At 38.6% G+C, this 20,887-nt stretch overlaps 1 protein-coding gene across 2 annotated transcripts in view; it reads left to right on the top strand.

Annotated features, from left to right (window-relative positions):
• The first annotated feature begins 1,789 nt into the window (after positions 1–1,789).
• Positions 1,790–20,887, top strand: part of GHR (growth hormone receptor) — a 150,134-nt gene continuing 131,036 nt past the window's right edge. Inside the window, exon 1 of one of the 2 annotated variants that reach the window (XM_059873613.1) lies at positions 1,790–1,933. The gene's annotated coding sequence lies outside the window, so the exon portion shown is untranslated. Of the gene's footprint in view, positions 1,934–17,538; positions 17,559–20,887 lie in introns of those variants that run through there. The other variant, XM_059873614.1, reaches the window with a different exon arrangement.

The raw sequence follows: 20,887 nt of genomic DNA, 5'->3' as shown, positions 1-20,887 counted from the left end.
TGTGACAGTGCTCATTAGACCAAAACCAAAACCTGCTTCAAAATACTTCTCTTCCCTTTTTTGTAAAGGAAGATTGTCTGACCTATCAGGAAGGGTGTCTTTCAGCTCCTGAGATCTCTCTTGAGATGGACCCCCAGTGCTGAATGTTTATATGTGTAAAGCAACACTTGAAGGAAGAAGAAAGGGGGAGTTTTTTCCCCATATTCAAGATACATCATCTAAGATATGCTCAAACCCCTTCTCTCCTAAAGTTCAAGCCATTTCAGAAAGCAGGTGAATGTTTTAGATTTCAGCAACTAGAGGAGAAAGAATTTAATAAAATAATAAAACCAGAAAAACAAAAAGAGCAGGGAATATTAGCAACTTTGGTATCCTATTTTAATATTTTTATAATCTTATGACTCTGTAGTCACAGAATCACAGAATCACAGAATCACTGGGTTGGAAGAGACCTTCAAGATCAGCGAGTCCCACCCATGCCCCAACACCTCAACTAAACCATGGCACCGCGTGCCACATCCAGACTTTTTTTAAACACATCCAGGAATGGTGACTCCACCACCTTCCCAGGCAGACCATTCCAGAACTTTACCACTCTTTCCATAAAAACCTTTTTCCTCAAATCCAACTTATATTTCCCTTGGTGCAGCTTGAGATTGTGTCCTCTGGTTCTGTCAGTTGTGGCCTGGAGAAGGGCACCAACCCCCACCTGACTACAGCCATCTTTCAGGAAGTTGTAGAGAATGATAAAGTCACCCAGGCTGAACACCCCCAGCTCCCTCAGTCATTCCTCACAGGGTTTGTGTTCCAAGCCCCTCACCAGCCTCGTTGCCTCCTCTGGACGCGCTCGAGCGTCTCAACATCCTTCCCAAACTGAGGGGCCAGAACTGGACACAGCACTCAAGGTGCAGCCTCACCAGTGCTGAGTACAGGGGGAGAATGATCTCCCTGCTCCTGCTGGCCACACTGCTCCTGATACAGGCCATTTATTACTACTCAAAAGACAAAAAAAATGAGTATGAATTTAAACTGTTCTGACAACAACTTGGATCAAATTCTCCTATGCCACGTACAGGAGATTTGCATGACCTGCACCTCTGGTTCCTGCATAGTAAGAACTCAAGAAAACACCTTCTAGAAATTTTCATGCCTGATGTACTTTGCACTTGGAGGAGATCAATTCAGCTTTTCTTCTTCCTTTCTGATCCAAGCATTAGGGAGATACACAGTCTTAGTGCTTTCAAAATATCAATTTTTTGTGATGGAGCACAGGTATAAAAGGATTGGACTTCGATCAAAGAATGAGCCTTCCCTTGTCAGAACAAGTGTACACCATTTCCTTCAAAATTACTTTTCCAATCAGTTAGCCAGCATTTAAGGTCCATCAGGAGTTTAGCTTCTGAAAAAGACACGTTTTGTTACAAAGAAACAAAGCACCAAAGACAACACCTCTGCTTGCTAGAGTTAAAATCCTAATGTTATTCAGAGAGTATTCAAGCACTGATTACAGAGATGCTGAGGTTCATAAATCCTGTGAGAAAAATAATTTATTTTTTTAAGTCCTCATAGCAAAATAGAAGCCAGCAAAGAAAGGCCCTCTTAGATGAAATAATTGCTTTCTGTCACACTGTGTAAGCAATCCCTGCTCCAAGGCCACGCAGGGGACATGTTGACATAGGCAGATGCAGATAGGGCATATCTCTCTCACTCCTGCTCTGACCAGGAGTGCCAGAGCTGGTGCAAACCAGCTTTGACCAGGAACCCTTGAACTCGTGTAAACACACCACAAGCCCATACTTTACCCCTTTGAACACTTTTATTTTCGGCCCAGCGGCACTGCAGCATTGCTGTGCAGGCCCTGAAGGCCGGAGCGGGCGCAGGACGGACATGCGGGACACACGCCGTCGGCCTGGCACGGCGCGGCCCAGTCCAGGTAGGAGCATGGGGATTTCTACAGGTGACCAAACCTACACCTAATCCAGGTGCTCATCACTGCAGGCTGCGGGACAAAGCATGGGAAATCTGAAACCAGCATCTCTAAAGCAAGGGACTGTCAGGAAAGCTCTGCCTTGTCTCCAGGGCTTGTCCGGTGACACAGGAGTGGCTGTGATCCTGCAGGTTATCCAGATAAACCACCGTGTCCAGCCTGAGCTGCTGATTGGGCTCAGGTTAGCACTCGGGTTGTGACTGCCTATATCTGTCTATCTCTTCTCACACGCTCTTTTTTCCTTCTCATCTGCACTGAGCACAGTGAGAAGAGAAAATGTAGTTGGGGTGGAAGTTATAACAAATTTACAAGACACAAAGGATCTCTGCAGATCAAAGTGTACTTTCAGTTTTCAGAGCAAAAGAAGAAGCTGAAATACCAAGCCTTTAAACTCCATTTTTCTCATGACAATTCTGTGACATGCCTCGAAATTTGAAATATAATTTTTAAAATTTCTTTTTTCCTCTTGTTTCACTGAAAGTTTTCTTTTGGAAAATTAATTTCAGTTTTATGTTTCTGCATAACAGTTTATTGCAGGATCAGCAGCAAAAAATGAAAATATAAATGTGATTTGTAGCATATCTTTGAGAAGAAAACTAAGTGAATGTATACCATTTGAAATAATATTTTTCTGCTGGGTAGACAGCACAAGCAATCTCTTAGTTATCTTATATTGCATTCCCCTTTACACTGAGACAACAGTGGTTAAATAGATGGTGTGATGTTGTTGCATTTGAGGAAATAAATTTAGCAACTTAGCTGCTAATCACATAATTTTAAAATTCTTTTCTCTAAATCAGTTTCTGGAGACCCTGTCAGGGTTAGTTCCAAGACTTAACTAATCTTGAGCTAATGCAGTAACCCACTGGGGAGATCATCTCATGGCCTGTGCTAAGGTCCACAGTGGGGCTTCACAGACGTGGCACACTTGCCATACGGTAAATCCTGCTCTTCCAGGAATCGTTGCTGTTGAAACATGAGATATGTTCAGGAATGTTATGATTTTATTGTCTCTGTGTAAAACCCCTGATTCCTCTGCTGCATATCCACACATTTTTAGACAATGGTAGAGAATTTAGAGTTCACCTGAAGTATACAGAAAATGTAGTTTCCCTGCACACTGAAAGCTGGAGTACCTGGGCTTCACCAAGGTCTTGCAATGTGTCTCTTCAACCTAATATCTCAGGTGTGTTTTTAAAGTCTTTTCAGACCTTGACAATGGATTTCTTTGACACTTAGATTTTGACTTATATAATCTGTTAGTGTTTCTTTCCATGTAAGACAGAAATTTTTGAGATGTAGAAGGGGAGAATGGAGCCTTTACTTGGGTAGAATTAGAAAAGATTTTTGGATTTCTTATGAAATAAAAGAAAGCACAAACATTTAATTTTGAATCAACACCAAATGTTTCAAAATCTGTATCCACAAACGTAATAATTTTGTTTTCTCTCCTCTGTACAAAGCTCTTTTTATAAAATATCCTGGGGCAGTTTTCTTTTTTTTTAAGAAATGAGAATTGGCTCATAAACATATATAAATTCAAATTAAAAAAAAAAAAAAAAAAGAAAGCTTGGCTCAGGCATGTTAAAATTATATATTTGAATTGAAGCAATTTTAAAATTTCTTTCCTTTCTTTCTTTTTCTAATCAAAATGGTTTATTGAAATAACCTCATTTTAATTAATATTTCAAACCTATATTTGATTAATTTACTGTTAAAACATTAAAATTATTTATATATAGTTACAAACAACTGATGCTCTCTGCAGAAATTGAAATTGGTTTTGGTGACATGTAGTTTAAGTTGCTTTACCACAGTATTGTTTATTTTTACAAGAATCAAAAAGTCCAAAATATTCGGGATTCCTCATTCCTGAAGAGCAACATTATACAAGAGCTCTAATTGTAGCTATATTTATGGTTTCTCCCATTATAATATCAAATATTTTTGTAAGACATTTGTCTTAAAAACAAAAGTGATCTCCTTGGGAGATTTTACACATTACACAAGTATACTAAAAATTATGGAAGAACACTGTCACAGTTTTGTAATCACAAAATCCTTTGGAAACTCCATAAGCTCTACTCCAGTTATTTCTCACTTCAGTGGTGTATGTTCACCTTATTCACGCCCTTTTGTATGGTGACCCTAAACTGGTGAAAACAAATCTGTGCAGCTTCTGTAGACCCAGAACTGCATCTGTACATCTCCCAATGGAATTCCTGAAAACCCTGCATTTCCCCAGACTCTAGGCACATGGCCTGAAAATTTTGTCACAAACCTTAACAAATGGAAAATGCTTTGAGTATGCCAGAATCTGAACGACTCAGCTATGAATCCTTAAATTACCACATGGCTTTCTTTAGCTGAGGTTTGGAAAAGATATTAAGTACTTGCCCAGAGCTTACTACTTGAACAAGGTAGTTGTATCAGATTATGATAGGAGTTAACCTGATATTTAGCTTACTTTGTGAATCAAGAATCAGGTATTTAGCGGCTAGAATAAGAGCTTAAACACCTATGATAATTTGGTTATTGACTCATAATAGAAATAATAAGTTAATTTTTCCAGAGCAAAATAATTTGCATCAAAATTGTAAATCCCAGTTTATTTTAACTACAAGAATGCAAGACTATTAGAAATACACCTGTTGTGTTCAGCAAGATTATATGGCATTTTTCACTGAGTGGTGACATTATTTTATCTCATAACTGAAATAGCTAATGCCTTGGATGTCCTTGTATGGGCTTCTTCAATTATCTTAGCAAGTTAGAAAAACTGATATTCAGTAAGTCCTTGGTCCTGACTGCTTTGGCAAGCCTGGGCTCAGAAGACTCAGACATCCCAGACTGTAAGGTCCATCATTAGTGACCACCTGCATCCAATGTGGCAGAGAAGCATTGCAGACATAAAACCATGGGGCAGAAAGCAGTCCCCGCACTACAACATCTTGTGTAATAAGCAGAGGAATGGGTGCACAGTGAGCAGTGATTGATCCAAAGTCACATAACCAGCTACTGGAAAAATCAGGAGTTCTTATTTGCCATATTAAATATTTTTTTACTCAATATTCTCCACTATTTTGCTATTAAAAGTCAGTACGTCTGAAATTACTTTCCATTTATCAGTCAAATGGAAAAGTCACAGTGTCTAGACTTCTCTTAAGTGCTTTTTTAAGCTCTTTAATCCTATTTTACTTGTTAAATATTAAAATTGAGATATAATTTAAAAATGAATGTATGCAATGAAATGAGACTAGAGAAATGGGTACCAGAAAAGATAGTAGAGATGTTAGAGAACACGTCAGCTTTCAGTGAGGAAGAAATAGTGAGTGATTTTTGAGCCATTTTTCTGCCTAAATCCCATCTATAGTATTTCAGCATCTGATGGAATTTTCTTCTTTCTCTCTCTCTCTGCAATGCCAGGACAAATTCATGCTGTCGATTTTTTCAACACTGTGTAGCAATTGGTGCCTATGGAGTTCTATCTTCTGCTAATATAAGCTAGCCATTTATTGCATTGCTAAGAACAAAATGACTGAGAAAAGACCCTGATGAGGTGGAGCCCAAGGATCTCAGAATCTCTGACTCTATTTGCAATGAATCAGGAGCTAAGAAGTAATCCAGGAACAATGTAATAGGAGAATCAGAGAAAGAATGGAACAGACTGAAGACAGAAGTAGATGCCCATGGCATTTCTGGACAAGAACATTTCTAACTGCTGGCAGTGATCAGGAAAGCAATGCAACTGTGGCAAGATACCACAAAGAAAGCTTCAACTAAGGGGGCTTAATTTCAAGGTTCATTTTTAGGTTCATTTTTAGGCTAGACAAAAGTACCTACGGTGCCTTTTTGGTTAGCTTTGCAAAAAAAAATATATATATTAGTCAACCTAATTTAAAGATGTTACCATTTCCTAATTTTAGATTAAATAATATTTTAATTTTACCTGAATATTCATGAAATAATGTTATACTAACCCATGCCTAATCTTTAAAATGTGGATTTTTCTGCTTACTTTATCTAATTCAAAAGTGTCTACAGCTGAAACTGAAGCTTTCACTCAGAACTATGGCTTAGTTAATTTGTAGTTGTGCTGTCATCAGGTTAAATGTTACCATAACAAGCAACGTTTGTCATAATCCTGATGACATCCCCTTCTTCCCAAGACTATGAATACGCAAAATTTAATCTTTTAGTCTCAGATAATTGGAGAAATTGGCTCCAGTGTGGCTGCAGAGCTGACAAAGGTCACACACACACACACAAAATAAATAAGAGGATCAGGAATTACTTTTCTCTGTATCCAATCCATGTCACAAAATAACATTACTATTTCAAGCAACATGCACAGTAAAAGAAAATCATGCCACTTAAAATAACATTGAACGTTTCCTTGAACTTATTCTAAGACATAAAAATATGAATATACCTGTTCTAGAAACAAAAGCATTAAGTTTTGAAGGTTTTGGAAATATCAAGTGCACAATCTGAAGATCTCTGTGTTGTGTGAGAGTATAAAACAGCTCCAAAACATGTCCAGACAATACCTTAAGTACTTGAAAAACCATAATCTATGTTAGGGCTTCATAGCAGAGATGGATTTTTCTACTTAAGTCTTCATGAAGCCTCTGCCTCCTTGGGCAGCTGAACTCTTTCACCCAAACTTGGCATCCTCATTTCTTCACTGGCAGCAGTAATTGTCCTTTGGGCAGCTCTGCTCTCCTGCTCCTCCTGTGAAAAGTCTGGCCCTTACCAGCATGGCACAGCACTGAGCATGGCAAGAGAATGAAAACACATGTACCTCCAAAAGAGTCACCAAGTCACCACACCACACCTTGCAAAAATTCTATCTTAAAACATTGTATGCAAATCATCTTGGCTTAAAAATACTTAAGTGTGAAAAAAAATCCCTACTTTGCTGATGTCTGTAGCATTTCTTACACCAAATATTTACTGCACAAAGCCATGCTATGTACAAGTGTAGGTTATGCAGACAAGACAGTGACAGGAGTCCTAATCTGTTTCTCTATGGTTTGTTTTATTGCTTGTGGTCATTTGAGCTCCTAGACAAGAAGATTTTTCTGCAATATTCTCAAAAGATAGAAAGGGAGATGACAAGGTGTGCATTCTAATTTATTCATAAAATCCTAGTGATACCTTGATTAGCAGTACACAAAATCTTTTGTCCTGCTACCAGCCTGAAAAGTTCCTCTTTCAAATACTGCGTAAAAATATTAATTTGTCAGAATTCAAGTGTCTTGCCACGTAGCAGGTGTAACGTCAAGGGATTGACAAATGCGAGTTTAAATAACATCTCTATGAGCTGCAAGAACCCTTTTGGATTCCTTTTTTAATTGATGCTGCAATTGTTCCAGTGCCTTGAGAATTGTTATGACAGTAATTATGTCTGCAATTGAATAGAGAGCAATAGTGGAGAAATACTCATGCCTTGGTTGGTCTTGCACTTCTTTTATTACATCAATATAAGTACCACTCAGGCAAACTCTTGCAAGAAAGAATGTGCTCATATGTCAAAAATCCCAGTAATTTCAAAGGTGCAGTTTGATGCCACTTATATGCACTATGTTGACTCTGAAGTTGTCTCAAAATGATTCCTGGAAAAGAAACACAAGTCCTTTCTGTTACACATGCTAGGGAAAGATAAAAAACAATGAATATTTTTTGTCATACAACATGGTCAATAATGTTACTTTAAAAATTATAACAGCAGTATAATTGGCATGCATAGACTAACTTTTCTTCTGAGCCTTGGAAAATTGGGAAAAAGTTTTAAATATAGTCTTTGAAACTGAAGTACTTGAAAAAGAAATTTAGCTATCTAAAAGTCCCTCTTCTGGTTTCACCAGGGACTGATATTTTGTGTGGTTATAGGCACACTGTGACTGAATGTTCATATAGAAGCTCATCTGGACATTATAGAATTTGGCTTCATTGTGAGAATTGCAAAATTTGGGCAATATCTGGGGTTTATCTAGAAATGGGCAGTACTGGTTCGTAGTATGAAACTGACATATATATAGACATGTTAAGAACTATTCATTTGAATAGACTTTATTTTGAAAGCCTTTTCAGTTGAATCTTGCATGAGTTAGAGAGTTATGCAGATTGTGTTCAAAGAGGAGGGAGCAAGGAAAGGCCTGGACTGGCAGTCTCTGAGTTCTGGCAAGGCTAACACTATTCTAGGTCAAATAGCTGTAAATAGGCTTGCACATGCTGTAAATGTGTGCATGCAGAACATTTTCCAAAGAACCTATCCGTGGTCAATCACCATCCATTTTAGGACCTAGCTGTTCAGACTAAAAACCTACTTTCCCCCATCTCAGTGCAATATACTCCCACTGAAGAAGTACAGTCATGTAGGCAAGTTGAACTGATTTTAGTACATCAACTTTACATCTGGATGGACTAGGGATGGTCTGATAGGCTCAGACTATGTATTCTTTGGTTTCTGTAATGCTATTACTTTTCTCTAGCTGGTTGCATCCAATTCAGTGCAATTTTTAAATCTCAGAGGACAAGCCCTTTAGTCACAAGTCCTTTTAGCTATTATCCCTAATAGTTCTCTGGATGCCTTTTCTGCCTTTAAATTAAGATCCCTTTAATACCCTCAAATAATCATTGGTGTAAGCAGAACAGTCAAGTTAATCAAACATAAATGTCTCCAGTGCTGTGAAGTGTGTATTCCAGTGGGAAAGTGGTTTTTAAGGAAAGAACAACATACAAAATAATGTTTTATATTGAGTTGTACCTATAAATTATATCAATACATTTCTATAAAAACTAAAATAACATTAAATGTTCAAAATATTAATATTGCGTAGTATATATATATATTACATGGTGTTTATTGATTATATAATAATATAATTAAAATTAATTGAAATGGGCATATGATGTAAAGGTACATTAATTAGGCAGTTAGTGTTAACTGTGTAGAATTTTAGGTAAGAGATTATATGTAAGGGTGAAGCTCTTTTGTCTATGTAATACTGGTCACTTACATTGAATAGTAAAAGTCAAGTAACAGCAGAAATGCCAAAATTAAGTCTGTTTAACCTTTATGTCATTCAGTGTATTATAGTGATACTGAATGTGGTTTGTTGAAACACAAGTACTGTTATTCAGCTGAAAAAGTCACTTAGATGCTCAGAGGAAGCCACTTGGACCTCTTCCTTTGTCCTCTGGAGAAGGTACTTCAGTATTCCAAATGCAAAATGCTGAATACGTAACACAATGTCATAATATTTGCTTTGGTTCCTCTCAGTCTTAGTGTGACTTTATCTTGCTTATTGTATGTAACCTGTCCCTTATGTCAAGACTTATAATAGTTATTTTCTTCTATGCTTGTTAACTAGGATCAGAGCACCCTACAAACACAAATGAGTTAGCCATCTCAGCTCCCAGATACAGAGTTTTGTAAACTCCATAAGTATATGCCCCAGAATTTACAGAAGCAGCCTCTAAAGTTTTTCATTACCTGTGTTCTTCACTGGAGATGCCTGGAACTTATCTGATGGCCACCAGTCACTCATGGCATCCACTGTCTTCAGCTGCACTGACTTGTCAGCATCTAGGAAATGCAGACAGTGGCTGTCTTGGGCTGGGGACCCAGACGGGAGGCAGCATATCATTAGTGGTCCAGTGTGGTTGTTTACCTAGTATAAAATGAAAATCCACGAATCTGCAGTCTGGAATCAATGTGCACCACAGTCTGCACTAATCCTCACTTTACTAAGTTTATAGCTAGCTGTTTAAATTCCTATTGTTAACCTCATCCCTTGAAATAATGCATGCAGTTCTTTCCTTTTTAAACACAAGTTTCATGGGAAAACAGTAATGCAATTCCTTCGAAGGGACATGGTGTGTCAGTCAAGTTGAATTGTTTACTTATGTACCCTAAAAATGTCAGTGTGTCCAGTCTTCTCATCTATAATGCCAAAAGACATTCAGAAAACTTAAGGGAGCTGCTGTGATTAATCTCTATATACTTATTATACAAGCAGAGGTCAACAAACTTACTCTATTTAAGGTTTTATTCTGCATTAAACTAATGAGAAGAATCAAAATATTTTCATTTTCATTGGAGAAATCATGGCAGAATCTAGGTTGTGGTACTTTTTACTTCCATAAAAAATGCACTTGTTTATAAAAGAATAAAAATGCTTGATGAGAAAGAAAATGTTTTCACACAGAACAGGTCAGTCAGAACTTTGTTTTATATCCTCTTTTCTTTGAAGATTCATTAAGTAATCCTTTTAAATTTTCACCTTTGATAATGGTAGTACTTTAAGGGTTTTTTTCCTAGTTTTTGCATTTGTTTTTACAAAACTAATTTTTTTCAAATTGATACTCTGTCTATCCTCACGGTTTCTTCTTTGTCTAGTATCCTGAAAACTTCTAGAATCTGTATTTCTTACAACAGTCAAATATCAGTTATCTGGATTGCAGATTATTTATGCAAGTTATGGAAAGACTGTTAAGGTTTGGCACAAGCACAGCTCCACTGTTTCTCACACCACTTTACCTCTGGGACTACTGTTGCCACTGTTCTGCAGCAAAACACACAGAAAAACAACCCTGGCAGATACAACCTGGTTTCCAGCAAGCCCATCCAGGTCAGATGCCTCCAGATCTCCTTATGAAGACTGGAGCTGCTGGGGAGTACAAATACCCTCCACACAACAGACCTCTGAGTCCCAGAAGCTTGTTGGGTTCTATGCAAACACACGTGAGCACCTGGACCTGGTTGAGCTGTAGCACAGGGCTGAGCTCAGCAACAAGCCAGAGGCTGGGAGAGCAGTGCTGATCCCAAGAGACAGGGCTTGCCCCTAAAAAATACATTATCCACCACGTGTTTTTTCCTGGGAAGATGCAGTCTATGCTCCTATTTATTGTACCCAAGTTTCAGCACTTCCTGGCTTCTAGGAGGAAGTGCTGCCTTGAATGCAGCACCAAGGCACATGATAGGCTTTGCATTTGCTCTGTGCTATGCTATGCTAGAGGCAAAAAGTCCATCCAAAGCACCAAGGATAGCACAGACCTGCATGGTAGTTTCTCTGAGCAAGGCAGATGAGGTCCAAACCTGTTGTTAAACTAGAGCTAATAAAGAATATTTGTTGCCTACTGGAGATACTAGTGGTACTTTGAACCACATTCTCCCTGAGCTATACATCCCTCATGCAGTGCACTCCTGCAGACCTTTCTCTTTGATCTGTAGATTATAGAGGGTGTGGTCACATATTCTGAATTTATTGATCTAATTTACACGCTAAGAATCACCATTCAAAGGTGCCTAGATTCCTCCACAGGCTGCTACAGAGAATTTGGACTCCTGAATTTAGGTGTTGGGTATCAAGCAGGCAAAGTAATTGAAAGTAGATGGTGTGCGTGTTTAGCAGAATGAGGTTCAAATCACACTATTACCTCATATTCTATTGCCCAGAAAGTCACTTCAGAAATACTTATCTAAAATTTACTAGAAAAAAATGCAGTGTGGAAAGGAAATTTCAGCTCACTGTTCTCCTTACATCTCCTGGAGGTGTTCTTCAGTTCAAAGTAAATGAAAGTATAAATACTTCATAGCTACTGAAGTACTCAGTGTGGACAGGGACTTGTCAGAGAGAAGAGCCCTCTCTTGGCACCTGTTGGGAAAGAAGGAAAATGAACAACTGAACTAGACATTATCTACGTGCAAGATGAGCAATAACTTAGAATATTTCTATTAAAGAAAAAAAAAGTATAAGGTTGAGGTGATTGAAGGACTGCAAGCCATGTCCAGAAACCTCCAGAAATTAAATCTTTGACAAATATTCCTATAGACAAATGCTGTTTTGACAGTGGCTGCAGCCAGAAATGGGAAGGTGAAAGATCTTGAGACAAGTAAAAATCATGGCCAATACTGTCCATTTTTGAAGGGTAAATTTATATTTCATGCACAAGTGAAGCACTGAAGTATGGTCCTGGAAGACCCAAAAGAGCTCACAGGCTGACAAGCAGCAGCAGCTGGGAAAGTTCTCGGGCAATGATGACAAATGTGGGTAGGAAGGCAGCAGGAGTGGTGGTAGAATTGAAGAGTGGGAACACAAATTACAAAAGCTGCCTTTTACCCGGCAATGCATGCCCTGGAGCTCCACATACTGCAGAGACTGACTATTTCAGATGCTTCTTAACTTGGATAAGGATGTTAGTCTATGTTTGGACTGCTGCCATGGACATGTGAGGAGGTTAGTAATGTTGACATAACTTATTTTGTAGATTAATTTTTTTATCTCTGACTGGTTTAGTGTTTTATTGTGTTTCTTTATCCCCTTATAAAGTTATGTATGTTCAAATTACTTTGACTGGTACAGGTACTCCGTACTTTTGCATGTCTTATTTCTCTGATTTCTTAAAGCACAGATTTTTAAGCTTTCAGAAGGAACTGATAGAGTTGTATTGGCTTCTTTTAAGTGTTAATGAGCACAGCCAGTTTATGATTCATACTGCCTAGCCAGCCATAGGCTTCCAGTTCATCTTTATCTTCCATGACAAGACGGGGAGTTGAGTTCAACACCTTCCATGCTTGCTAAATTATTTCTTTATGCTTTTTGAAATTCTTACTGCACAGATTTTACTATTCGCAGAGAAGATCTGTGCAGTTGCAGCATGTAGTGTCAGTCTGAGCTGTATTTGTCATTGTAGTACTTTCCCCTGCATTTGTAACTTCTTTCCTGGCTGTGTGGGTTTGTGGCTGTATCCAAACCCACTGAAATCAGTATAAAGGTTTTATGACTGGTGGGATTTGATCTTATGCTTCAGGCTGGAAAATAGTCAAATATACATGAAAATCAGAAAGGTGTTTTGAAGTACCTGCATAATACCTACTAAATTAAGATGAATGAATCTGACAGGAAGACAGACGTCTTTCTAATGAAAGGGTTAAGTCATCCTTTTGCAATCCTCCTTCAGGGCTTTGTATGGAAATGCTTTGTATTGCACCTAGAGGAGTTTCCCTGGGTCACTTGATCACCATTTCATTACATTGAACCTCTACTCTGGATGTGGTTAAAGGGAAACACTCCACATTTGACTATCCAACCAAACAGAAACAGTAATATGTGGAGGAAATGAAGTTCTGAAATAAAGAAACAATATAGGAGCAGTAATACTGTTGGTCAGCTATTGTTGTTAATAGCAAATGTAGTGAACATGTTCAACTTGATTTAAAGAGTGCACATGACGATCCTAAAGGACAGCATCAGGAACAACTATTCATCTCTTAATTTCAGACTAAGTCCCTGCTATTAAAATAATTGATACAGAGTGTTGCTTACCCATTTCCCCTCAACAGTCTTGACAGAGGCTTTTTCTCAGGTTAAGGTGAAGAAGTATTTGCCTTACAGCATATTAATCTTGTGGAAATTATTAGATTTGTCTGTACATACTCTTGTAGCATCTGACTTCCACTGAAGTATCAACAGAAGCATCACTAAAAGGGGAGATAAGTCACTGAATGTGGACATATGTAAGTGCATTTCAAATCTCACATGTATGATTTTTCATTGCCTTCTTTTGCACTGACTTCTAGGTTCTGTAACATAGATCTAGATTTGTATGTGAGACTAACAAAAAAAAAAAAACCTCACTGCCTATTATTCCTCTGTTCTTGGAGTGCTCTGTTTTTCTTGTGGGGAAGAAGGCTTATTGTAAAATTCAGACTAGGAATACCAAGAAAAAGATGGATATAGAGATTCCAGGGAATGATGAGGCTGCATGAATGTGGGAGAGTTCAAGTTTATGGGAACCATAAAAAAAAAAAAAGGAAACCTAGATGCCTAGATGTTATGGTATTCAAAGGGGAAGAAATGTGGATGGATAAGAGCACCAAGAAAAGAAATGAACAGTGACAATTGGTAATTAAGTTGTAGTCTAGCCAGACCACACATATTCTGAATAAGAAACAGGAGGGGAATGCATGGACAGGTTGAGACTAGGATGGCATCAGGGAAAAGAATAGCAGAGGAATAATGGTATTCTCTTACCATGGTTTTTACTGCCAAGGAATACAAATAAGAGGGATTTTTTTGTTTGTTTTCTCTTTCACTAGCAAGACAGCAAGGCTGATATTCCCACCACCCTTCCTCTGAAAAAAAAAAAAACCATAAAACTGGACCACTTGAACTTTGTTTAAAGAATCAGTTTCAAAAAGAATCCCTCTAGCAAATGGTCACAAGTCAATTTCTTACCATACTTTTACACAGCATTTGAAGGTCATGCATCAAAAAGTTATGAGATTATTACTGTATTAATCCAGTAGTTAATTTATGAAAATTAATTTCACTGACTTGCAAGACTAGGCACTCAAAACTATAGAAACTTGAATTCACAGGTTCATCGTAATATTTTCCCCTGCAGTTGACACATGTATGGCATCTGAGCTTTATCTGGAAAGAACTTCAAACTTCTCTGGAGTGTGTTTTGGAGTCAGGGATATTTTTTTGTTTTGTTTTTGTTTGTTTGCAATATTTATTTTCTGTCAAAAGCTGTTTGTATTTATGTCTTAAAATCAGATAAACATGCTCTGTATTATTTTAACCAATTTTAAAGACATGTCATGTACATGCCATCCAACAAAATCCCTAATGCCACACCACCCATTCCACAGCCAGTCAAGTGCTTCCTTTCCCATACAACTTTCGGTCCTTCCAGCTGAGAACTTACAGGTTTATTTACTGAATTTATTAAATTAAAGCTATTTGTATTTTGTGCCCTGAACTTCACTGTTCACTTGAGAAGCCATATTTAGCATGGGCATCAGTAAAAGAGAAGTGATGGTGCGCTGCTGTAGTTTTTATGAACAGCATTTAATACAGAAAATGCCTAGAATCTCTGACAACTCTCAAAAAAACCCCAGTATGCCCAATCTTGATCTTCTTATCAGCAATAAATCAGGTTTTCCATCTCTTTTTAGTCAGGAAATATTACTGTGGTACAGTCATGAAATTGATGCTATTGCTACCTTGCAAATTACTGCAGCCCTAGATTTCAATAGTGCTCAAAACTGCACCATGAGGTTGGTGTTCCTATGCAAATCCTCATGCTGGAGTCCAGAAATGTCTGCCTTGCTTCTGCTCTTAAAATTTACCTCTAAAGGGAACAAAGCGACTAAGTGGTTTAATCTTGAAAATTACTGCTCTAGCCAAAATTGTTTTATGGTATAGTTTCAGGTTACAGTGTGGTTCAATTTGAATACAAATATTAAAAATGTTCAGTCATCAGTTTTCAAGGTGTGCTAGAGGTTGCCTGGGACTTTAGCCTACAGTCCTCAGCTGCCTCTTTAGGGTCATCTTGTCTTTACCAATCTTGTCTGAGAGTTTATTTATGCATTTCCAGTCAGCCATTGACTGACAATGACAGTGCAGTGGAGTAGCTGTCTCTCACTGCCAAGTGCATATTCTTTGTCTAGAGCCCAACCAATCGTAAGAGGAAACAACCCAACAAAATCACAACTATTGTTTTTGGTCATTTCTCAAATGATGGACAGATTGTCTCTCTAACTTCTTTTTGGAATCTGATGTACCTTCTTGGTCTTTTACCAATAAATGCAAGGGAAATTAAATCTTTCTTTTGAGTACAGAATATATCAGCTGTCTTTTGAAACCAAGTATGAGAAGGTGGAAATATTAACCAACACCTTCAGTCACATTTTGGACTGCAAAACACTTATGCCCAGTTCCCTGAATCATAAACTACTTCCTCTGCAGCTTTCAGTAAGAAATTCAGGACATGTTCTAACTCATGTTTAGATGTTCTAGTTCCTGAAGCTATTAAGGGTCTCTCTGCAGGTAGGAGGGATAGTCAAAAGTGTACAGGGATGAAACTTTTTGAATCTCATTCTCTGGAGACCTCACTTCCCATCTACAAGCAGGGAGAAGGGACTTTGCTCCATCGGAAATGTATTCCTCATGAGGATAAGTGCACTGAAGAATGCCAGGCATTTGCACTTTGACACTACAGCTGTGTCAGTGCCGGACACAGAACACGTTACGGAGGCTTCGCAACAAAAATGTCAGAAAACTTACTGTGCCGGGGTGACTGTGTGATAGGCAATAGAGTTTGTCTTGGCCCATGCTTCTGAAATTTCCTTAGGCATTAGTGATGGCTGAGGGGCTGTGAGCTGTGACCACAGTAATTACTTCCTTCTGATAGTGAAGAACTGAGAGCCTGTTTGTGTGCAGAGAGTAGCATAGCTCTGAAAGCCTGATGAAATCAAGCAGAACCCAAAAAATGAAAAATGACTGGTGGTACCAACTGATCACAGGCAGTAATGAGGGTTTCAGTAAGCTGAGAAAGCAAGAATTACCATAGTGCAAACAACTCTTCAATACAAAGATAAGTACATTTCGTGTAAAGGCCTGACTCTGAGGAATCTGGAGGGAATGTAGTCTTTGAAGATTGCCTAAGAAATAAGTGCTCAAAGTTCACAGGCTGACTTAATCAAAGCAAGTCACCCATTAAGACCTCCTTCACATCCCAAGTGCTTTGTATCTCAAGGCATATCTCCTTTCTGAGCACAGAAAAGAAGGCTTTTTCTCTATGATTTTGTTAGTGATGAGGTATTTTATAACAAAACTACCATCAGAAAGCCATTTATGCCTCCTTTTTTATGCTAGCATTGGATTTTTGTGGTGGGTTCTGTGATTTTTTTGGTTTGGTCATCTTCTAGCTGAAGACAGGATGTGTGTTATGGACTGTTGTGCTCGTTTCCACTACCCATTCTTCATCACTTCCTGAATCTTGACTAGTCTGATCAGGGAGGATGAAAAGCTCTCTTGCACTGGCAGAACAATGGCACTCTGAATAGAGAATCCTACAGTGAAATCTTCTTCTCCTAGATCACAGATGCTGATGCCCAGAGCAAAATTCTATTAGTGGTGGTGTGGGGCATGAGTGTGATAGGACTCACTTCCCAGGCTACCCAACCCTTGGGAAAGGAGGAAGGGTGAACTGAATCACTCAGCCTAGAAGAGTCAAATCCAAAGATGATATTTGTCAAGGTTAAACAGCCAACATAAACACTTGCACCTTCTTAAGCCTTTTCCTTTTCCAGGGGAAATCACTGTATTAACCATTCTCTCACTGTTAGTGGCAGAGATGCTACAGGATCATTATGGGGAATAGCTTCTGGTAGGGAAAAAGAGGGATTAACAAGTGACTAGCTGGAGGGACCTAAAGGGATCAAGGCCTTTATTTAAATGCCCTTGAGGTGCCTTGGTCACAAGACAGAGTCTGGCAGGGATGCACTCGTGCTAGTCCCAGACTCTGCCCAGACTACAATCACAGGTCATGTCACAAACCCTGGTGACCTGGGAGCTCTGCTGGTATTTGTCATCCCAGCAAACAGTACACTTGCCAGCCCAACGAATTAAGTAGCTCTGGGGTGGAGTTGCAACACAGTAGGCTCATTAACTTATTGTGAAATAAGCAGAATATTATGGAATAGCACAGAAGATCAGCGGAGGATACACGGGACCAACATCCCCTTTGTTCCTGCAGGCAGGATTACCAGGTAAAGGCATACCTTTACTAAATTTTGCTGCTCCCAAAACTTACAGGTACATATCTGTCCTAATTGCCTTGTTTAACTAGTTTTGAGTCCCTGATTTGCTTGAGTCCTACCTTTAGGGGCAATTTTTGATCCTTATGAAACAGTGAGGAGGAAAATGAGTATTGTGATGGCCACAGCAGCAATTTTTTCTGCTCTTCCAAGCTGCATTTCACATTCAACAAAAGTTTCATGGATTCTGCCTTGGAAAACGGGGGAGCCTCATCTATCTTAAGGATGACAGTTTGATTTAGAAAAGGAATGAAACCCCTACTGTAATGGTCAGCTGAAGTCAGCTGTTCTGCTGCCTATAAATGGCCAGGACACTGATGAATAAATAGCTAGAATGCACAAATAATGAAAACATTACTCCTAATATATCAAGGCATTACAAAATGTGTTGTTTGGCTAAATTATGGGAACTTGGAAGAATTTTTTTTTTTTTTAATTATAAGGAAATATAAGAGGCATTGTTGGGATGGGGAGAAGAATGGTTCAATATTCTAAAAGGGAGTTAAAAAGCAGTGAGAGACATACTAGCAAAAGAAATTTCCACATCTCACATCCTAAGGAATTTCCATTGTATCTCTAGAGAAAGCAAGAAGAGGTAGTAACCATGGACTAAGCTGGCAGCCTTCTGAGGGAGAAAGAACAAAAGGTTGAGATAGAGAAGAAAAAGGAGAGCTTAAGTATTAAAAATGGTAAGAAAGACAATGATCATATCAAATTTGTACTTTGGAGTACAGTGATACAACACTTACAGGATAAAGTGGCACATGATTGAATGCTGCAAAGTGTCTAGGAAACATGAAGGAAAAGTGATCTCTCTCTTACTGCTGAGGGGCAAGCTGATCCTTTTCTCCATTTTGAGACAACAGGAGGTATCCAGGCCATTATAGCAGGAGAAAGGACTAAGAAATTCAGTGCACTAACTTTACTGCTATCAGTAAAAACCAAGTAATTCTCATCTGTTGCAATCAAGTGTAATTAGGTAAAAAATTATCAAGTGAGTACACTTCAGGCTTATTTTGTTAGCATTGGATTTTGTTTTAGACCTGTTTTTCCAGTTTTGTTGACTTGATATGCTTTGAAAGAGGCCATTTCAGTCTGTGACCCAGGACAGTACAGATGCTTATTTTTCCTATTTTAACAGAACCACAAGGTCTAGGAATAAAATGGCAAAAGAAAATAAGAAGCAAAACTGTAACTAATAGCATTTATTAGCTCATTCTGGTATTAATGAAAATACAGTTTAACACCAATGTTGCTTTTTTGTCTGGTTTAATGACAAATTTTTTCATTGGACTCAAATTTTAGTTTTGTAACAATTATCATGGTAACAATCATGGTCTTCATTTTGCTGGGAAAAAAAAGTGTGATGATCACCACTCAGTGGGGACAGATGGGGATTATACTGCTATATAAAAGATTGTGTATATTTTTTAATTTGGTTCTTTTGTTTGAAAATTTAATTTAAAAATTGACTTGAAGACTTGAGAGATATTATGCAAATGAGACTGGCACAAAAGTTTTGTTTGCTTTCCCTCTAGTCCCATAGCCCTGTGATTTCAGAGCTCACTACAGCTCTGAGCCCTGCTATGATTATCAAACACCAAGCACATTCTTGGAGCTGGTTCTCTCAGACCAGACCCTGTAGGGTGTGGAATGGGAGCTCATATATTGGCAAGCAAGGACCCATCTGATTATTTATCTCATGAAGTAAATGTCTCAGTGCTCAGTGTAATACCTCTGTGTAGTGGCTCTTCTGCCTGGACTCAGGTGCTGCATTTGTTGCTGCAGCCGCTGTGGATAGCAAAGCTCTCATGAGTATGTGAAGGGCCTGGCCCTGTGGTGTGGCCCTTATCTGAATTCAGCAGACAAGGAACAGCCAATATTTTAAACTGCAGAGTTCAGAACAGTAACTATCTTCTAGCACTAAGGATTTACAGATTTTATTTTAACGATGTAAAATAACAAGTCAATTCAGAATAGCATTAAACTTTTGTTTGTAACAAATATTTTCCCTGTTTATTTGTTTGTAACAAATATTTTCTAACATACTTATTCAGATGGATATTTCAATCAGGTATATACAAAAAACTTTCAAGACAATAAATAAATCCTAAGAGTGGGGAAGGGAAGATAGCTTCCCCCCCACCATGGGGGAAGGAGTTAACTGATTTCCTATAACAGAAAAGCCTTTGAGTCCAAGGTACTGCAATCATGGATGCAGAGGCAAAAAACAGCATCAGTTATGAGATAACACAGCCTTCCTTCAGAAAATATTTGCATTTTATAGTTCAGTTACAAAAGTGTTCTGGGAATGATCATAAGGAGCTTCAGCCTCTGAAAACATTAACCTGAACTGAAGCAGAGCTGTGCAGCAGAAAGCAGGGAAGGAAAGAGGTGGGATCTGAAAAGGAGGGCAAAGATTCAGAAAGAATATTAATGTACATAAATATTAATATTTTTCTCTTACATAGAAGAGACTCCAGAAAGTCTTGATGTATGAAGCAGCATCTGAAAGGAACAATTGAGACAATGAGCATTGCTGCTCTCGTAATTTTTATTCCAACTCTGTATTCCTGAACTGCGATCTCCAACAGCTGTGCCTGGATGGGGGGAGGAGAGTTGTGGTTGGAGATCCTTAGCTGGGGGGAAAACTCCCAGGAGTTTACACAAAGCACCATTTAAAATCTGAGTGCATTGACTCAAAGAGAATTTTTGGTTGGGTTACACAGACAGAAAACTGGTAGATGTTTGGGTAGAGTATGACAAAAACCCCTTTGTTTTCAAGCTATTAGGTTTTAAGTTATGGAAATTAATAAGAGACAGCTCAAGTAGGCAGATGATCATGTCTACATCTGTACTACTAAGTGAAACAGAAGCAGTCACTGATGGGCAATGCCCACACTTACATAGCTTTTGGCCATGGTTTCCTCTGGGCCCCCATCCAGCACTTGTATAGTATAATTATTATTTCTGTAGCTAAAACTGTGTGAAGGCTCAGGTTTCAGTCTGCCAGACCAGTGTTTTCATAGTGTGAAACTGCACAAATGTGCTGCAAACCCCTGACGCGTACCATGTTGCATGCCCAGGGGTTCAGACACTGCTGGGACAGTGCTGGGACTGTCTAAGAGCAAGAAGCCAGCTCCAGTGGTTTAGTCATCTCTGTACTTTCTACTGGAAACAGTTCCCAGCCAGCGCTATTCCCCTGGCATTATTCAGGACTTGCTGACTCAGACCAAAACTATGCCAAAGAGTGTGTTACATGATGGGGATGGTACGGGGCC

The sequence above is a fragment of the Haemorhous mexicanus genome, chromosome Z, assembly GCF_027477595.1.
Source record: "Haemorhous mexicanus isolate bHaeMex1 chromosome Z, bHaeMex1.pri, whole genome shotgun sequence".
NCBI lineage: Eukaryota > Metazoa > Chordata > Aves > Passeriformes > Fringillidae > Haemorhous > Haemorhous mexicanus.
This window is presented reverse-complemented; position numbering and strand designations above follow the sequence as displayed.